Source organism: Capra hircus, chromosome 9 (genome assembly GCF_001704415.2).
Source record: "Capra hircus breed San Clemente chromosome 9, ASM170441v1, whole genome shotgun sequence".
Lineage (NCBI taxonomy): Eukaryota > Metazoa > Chordata > Mammalia > Artiodactyla > Bovidae > Capra > Capra hircus.
Window position 1 is genome coordinate 9397768 of NC_030816.1, and position 6000 is coordinate 9403767.

Below are 6000 nucleotides of genomic sequence, written 5' to 3' on the forward strand. Positions count from 1 at the left end.
CCTGGGCACATCACCCATCGCCTAAGCTTCAACTCTCTCCTGTAAAAAGGGAATAACTATCTCCTGAGTTGTTCTGAAAAATCAATGAGACAATTCATGCACATATAAGTACCCAAGAAATGTTATGAAAGAAAAAGGAACATAGTGATATATATAGATCAGAAAATGGAGTAACTATATTAAAGTCCCTTCTACTTGGAACGTTTTTACTCAAACCTTTACAAGGCTGCCAACTTGTCCATGGCTTACAAACGTTATGTCTACCATCTTTTGAACTTTCATATGGACAAGCATAGTGTTTTACATAAATGAACTAACTTAATCCTCTTTCCAGCCTGTAATGCCCTGTATATATTATTATCTTTACTTTACAAAGAGAAAATTGATGTAAAAGCTTGATGTAAATTGATGTAAAATCACACAGATAGAAAACAGTGTGAATTCTACCTATTCTCTCTACCCAAATTGCTCTTTCAAAATGCAGTTAGGAAATCTTCAATAAGAACTAGAATGCTGCTGCTGCTGCTGCTAAGTCGCTTCAGTCGTGTCCGACTCTGTGTGACCCCATAGATAGCAGCCCACCAGGCTCCCCCATCCCTGGGATTCTCCAGGCAAGAACACTGGAGTGGGTTGCCATCTCCTTCTCCAAAGCATGAAAATGAAAAGGGAAAGTGAAGTCGCTCAGTCCTGTCCGACTCTTAGCGACCCCATGGACTGCAGCCTACCAGACTCCTCCGTCCATGGGATTTTCCAGGCGACAGTACTGGAGTGGGGTGCCATCGCCTTCTCGGAAGAACTAGAATAGTGTGCCAGAAAAGAACTTCCCTTACTTGTAGTCATAAGAATTGGGCTCCTACTATGGATGTGGTTTTAACAAGTCCTTGTATTACTAAGAACTTAAGTTTTCTAAACTGTATCAAACTTGGGATGCCACCAACCAGTCTCAAAAGAATGTCTGCTAGCAGCTGGTGACCACAACCTTACTTTTTAAAGGCCTCCTCTTATATTTTTAGACAATGAATTTGCTTTAAATCATATGTTAACAAGATGAGACAACACATGTGCAGAGACCAATAGCACTCATTATCCATATGTTAATACCACATCAATAGTTAAAACCTACCTAGATAAAATGAGACAAATGGCTAGAAGTCTCCCCAAAGCACCAGGGCCAGACTGGGTTTCTGACTTACTCTCCTGAAAAGAAATGTGACCAATTTTGTCTATTAACATTCACACTGTCACTTGTCCAACTACTTCTAACTGGGTCTGTGACACCTACATCAATCATACTGGGCTAACAGGACAAAGAAAATGTGTATGACCATGCCAAATAGCTCCATTTCTCCGGACAGGGTAACCCAAGCTCTGACTCTGTCTATACCAGGATCAAAACTGCTACCAAAGGTAACCTGGTTCTTACTCCTGCTTGGGCCTCTGGTTACAAAATATTCTTTTGTTGATATTTGGCCCTGACTTTTCCAATCTAGATTATTAAATTTTTCTCTTCCAAATTGTAACTGTTTTGTATCAAGATGATGGTGATGGAGAGATACCAGCCACTCCTCGGAACAGATCCTGCCAAAATAACAGCAGAAGTCACCCTGGGTTCCTTGGTGAGACAGAACAAGAGCTCTGTGACCCCAACTAGGTAGAGTGTATGAGCTCCATGTCAGTCTAAACAAGCTAGAGAAGACAGACCTTTGCCCTTCATCCTCCCAATAAAGATTTCTTGGGGTTCATATCTCTCAGGGGGGCTTTGGGGCAGACATTACTTTGTCAATAAAGGTCCATTTAGTCAAGGCCATGGTTTTTCCAGTGGTCACGTATGGATATGAGAGTTGGACTATAAAGAAAGCTCAGTGCCGAAGAACTGATGCTTTTAAACTTTGGTGTTGGAGAAGACACTTGAGAGTCCCTTGGACTGCAAGGAGATCCAACCAGTCCATCCTAAAGGAGATGAGTCCTGGGTGTTCACTGGAAGGACTGATGCTGAAGCTGAAACTCCAATACTTTGGCCACCTGATGCGAAGATCTGACTCATTTAAAAAGACCCTGATGCTGGGAAAGATTGAGGGCAGGAGGAGAAGGGGACAACAAAGGATAAGATGGTTTGGATGGCATCACCGACTCAATGGACATGGGTTTGGGTGAACTCTGGGAGTTGGTGATGGACAGGGAGGCCTGGCATGCTGTGGTTCATGGGGTCGCAGAGCTGGACACGACTGAGCGACTGAATTGAGCTGAACAGTTTCTCCCCTGTGGACAGAAACTCCATAAATACCAGAAACTCCATAAAAGCAGGACAATGGAAGAGCCTGGGCCCTGCCCAGATAAGAAATAAAAGACCGCTTATTCCTCATTCTTGAAAGTCAAGGAGACCTTGCGGTCTACACATGAAAGGCTCCTCAGAGGTCAAAAAGGGAGGAGGCATCACCTCACAGTAAGTGATGTCAACTACCCATAAGCCTCTGCACTAGAATCCATCTTGGCTAAGAGATAAGCAGGCACACATGGGAAGTTTCTAAGCTATACTAAATACAGACTCAGAAGCAGGCAAATCAAAATGACTGGCAAAATGAAACCCCGAAGGCCTAAAAAGTAATTCAAACTACCATGAGGGCACAACTCTTTTCTGCCTAATAAATACATGTTTCACTTGGAAAAAAAAAAAAAAATTGGATTCCTACCATCTAAAACCCTGTTCAAGTAGCTTAATCTCCCTAATCCAAATTTCTTCATCTGTAAAATGATAACAACTTGCCTTATGAGTGGAGACCTTGCCTACAAAGATTTTAAGTTCCTGAAGGGAGGGAAGGGAATGCCATACTAACTTATATTTCTCACAAAATTATAATATGTATTCAACCAGTAGGTTTTTTTCTGAAGAGCTCTCTAAAATCAAAATATCTTCCCTAAAGACTTGTATCTATGTTAACTGTTACAAAGCTACAAATTACAGTGACTTATAATCAAAGAATATTTAAAATTTTAAATTCCTTCTGTAAGCCCTGAAAATATTTCACCTAATTTTAAAACATCAAGACTTACTACTTTAGGAAATAATTTACCTTTATCAATACTGTATTTCATTCTAATGTTTTCTCAATTATTCTCTGGGTACAAGAGAAAAAATTCAACACTGTATTAGCACAAAACCCGGTTTCACAATTGAACAATTCCCCAAATTTAAGGGGGCAAGCACATCTCTGGAGGTGGCAAAGAATTACCACCCTATTAATGATAATAATGGGTCCCTCCAGTGGTTAAGATTCTGTGCTCCACTGCAAGGGGTACAGGTTTTATCCCTGGTCCTAGTTGGGGAACTAAGATCCCACATGACACAGGACATGACCAAAAGATTAAAAATAATAATAATAAGCTAACTTTGAAATCATTTATAAAAATTAACCAAGTAACACTGAGCTCCTTATGTAATATGGTCTATTGAACTTTATGGTCTTGAAGCATAATGTACAATTTTAGCATACTGAAAGCCGTGGACACAAGTTTTTTAAAAAATTTTTTAAATAATAGAAGAGCCACTTTTTAAAATTCCTTGAAATAAGCTGCTTTGACTAAATATCTGTACTTTCTGCAAGGATCTATACTATAATTCTTTTTAGAAAGCAGCTCTTTCTGCCCTGTATCAGTTTCTAAAATCCATAAAAATCAAGGAATTCAAATTAGAACGGGCAGGGACTTCCCTGGTGGTCCAGTGGCTAGGACGCTGGGCTCCCAGTGCAGGGAGTCCAGGTTTCATCCCTGGTCAGGGAGCTAGATCCCAGATGCCCCAACTAAGACGAGGTGCAGCCAAATAAATAAAAATTAAAAAGTTAAAAAAAGGGGGGAGGGGCAGTGAAAAGATCAAGGATCTATGGCAGGATATGAATTTGGACATCACGGGCATAGAAACACTGGTTCTTTTACCATTTCTGATAAATTTCGACTTTCAAACTCCCTACCTTCCATGCATGGGGGGAAAAAAAAAAGGTGTCACATCAATTTCTACTTCCTGACCTGTCTGGTGAACACCCTTTACGTTTTATTACCTACGCTGGAAATACGGAATCACGGAAATCCTGGGTTACTTATTTCGCTGCTGAACTAAAACTTTATTTTTGTTTTTAGAAATCCGCAACATGATAGAAGAACAGCAGGCCTCTATCCTGTCTCCTCCATCCCCCAAGAAAAGAACGGGTCCCTTTCACAGAACAGGCGCTTCACTCCGCACTTCATCGTTAGCATCCCCAGAGTGAACCAAAACTTCTGTGACGCGACGAAGGGGCTGAGGGATACGGGCGCCTCGAGGAATGGCTTCACATTCACGCTCGAGGGACAGTGACAGGAGACAACCACCAGAAACGAGCAGCGCGACGTCGCCGGAAGGCGTGGCAGGAGAACCGCTAAGGAGCGCGCTGCCCGCACACACCATTCATCAGCTCGGGGAGGAGGCGGGGAGGTGGCCGCTGGGACCCGGGCCACACGGCCGGCCTCGCGCCGCCTCGCGCGGAGCCCGGCGGCCTCGGCGCCGCCGAGTCCCCTGCCCGCTGTCCCCCGCACCCTGCGGGAAGATCACACCGTCCCGTCGCCTCTGCCCGGCTCCGTACGGCCGGGCGCGGCCGAAGCCTCCCTCACCAGTCGCTAGATGAAAATACGCCAGTGGTCTCCGCGGGGTGGGCGCACGGCAGCGCAGGGACTCATCCTCAGTGAAAGCAGCAGGAGAAAGCGAAGGGCGCCAGCGGAGGCCGGTCCCCAGGCCCGGGTCAGCTCTGAAGGCGGCTGCAGCTACAGCCGCGTCTACAGGCGCCTGGAGGGGGGGTGGGAGGTGGGTCCGGGAGGAAAGGCCGGCGCGGGCGGGACCTAGGAATAAGACGGGCGCTGATTGGTTGGGGCTCTTGTATGCCTCTTGAGGATTGGCTAGTGTCTGCTCAGAAGGCCTCGCGTGGCAGCACCGACACTGTGGCCTTGCCCTGGCGCCCTAAAGGAACTTGACCCCGCCGGCCTTGGGACTGCCTGCGCTGGCGGGTGGGGGTGTGCAGAGGGGGACGGCGGGGTTGGGGAAGGCCGCGGTCGGGGACTCTTAAACCAACGGGGGTGGTGGAAATGTCCGCCTCGCGTCAGCTGTCGCCCAAGGAGAAATCCTGTTCGCCCCCACAGCCGGAGACTTGGCAGTTCACGATAAACCCTGGTGGAGAGACTGAACTTGGGGAACCTGGACGGATCCCTTGGTCATCACGCAACAGAAACCAAAGGCGTAGGCATCTGGCACCTGAGTTTCCTCCCCGACGCCCTACCAGTGGGGTCACTGAAAAGCTCAGGGCGCGGTCTGGCAGAGAGACAGCATCGCCTCTCCCACACCCAGATGATCCTGGGGCGGGGGGGTCACTCCCTGGGTCAGAAGGCGTCAAGGACTTCTTAGATCATGGCTGTGCGGGTCCAGCCGCCGACCCGGCGCCCGCCAGTCACTCTGCCTGACGCCAGGCTGGCTCCATCCTTGATGCCCCACTTTAACTCCGCACGGAAGGGCCGTTTTTTAAAACAGTCGCGTGAAAAATGAGGGAGGAAAAGCAAGCAGCCAATAATCGATACTAGGGTAGCGAAAAAGAAACGCCCTGCCTGGGAATGCCTAATACTGTAGGGCCCGGTCAATGTTTGTTCGGGAGGGCTGGGTGACTCAGAACAAACAACTCAAAGTCAGGAGGTAGCTGTGCGGCTCTGCCACGTGGTCAGTTATACAAGCCATTTAATCTCTCTCATCTGTAAAACGACAGAGTTGGACTAAATGTCTTCTTTGGGACGGCCCATTCAGCTGAACTCATTCAGGAGCCTGCCTTGTGGAAGCCTAAAGACACCCAGCTGGTTAGTGAAGAGAATAACTAGCTCTGTTTTGTCTCTTTGCCCCTTATTCTAGGTGCCCTTCTTTGACAGGTAACAAAAACTAAATTTATAATGTAAACATTGAAGTGATTTTGAAAATAAGCTATGTTTGATGACTTT

The 6000-nt window shown here is 46.5% G+C and overlaps 1 protein-coding gene across 2 annotated transcripts in view; it reads right to left on the reverse strand.

Annotated features, from left to right (window-relative positions):
* IBTK (inhibitor of Bruton tyrosine kinase) overlaps positions 1-4807 on the reverse strand; it is a 100248-nt gene extending 95441 nt beyond the window's left edge. Inside the window, exon 1 of one of the 2 annotated variants that reach the window (XM_018052915.1) lies at positions 4639-4807. The gene's annotated coding sequence lies outside the window, so the exon portion shown is untranslated. The remainder of the gene's footprint in view (positions 1-4638) is intronic. The other variant, XM_018052914.1, reaches the window with a different exon arrangement.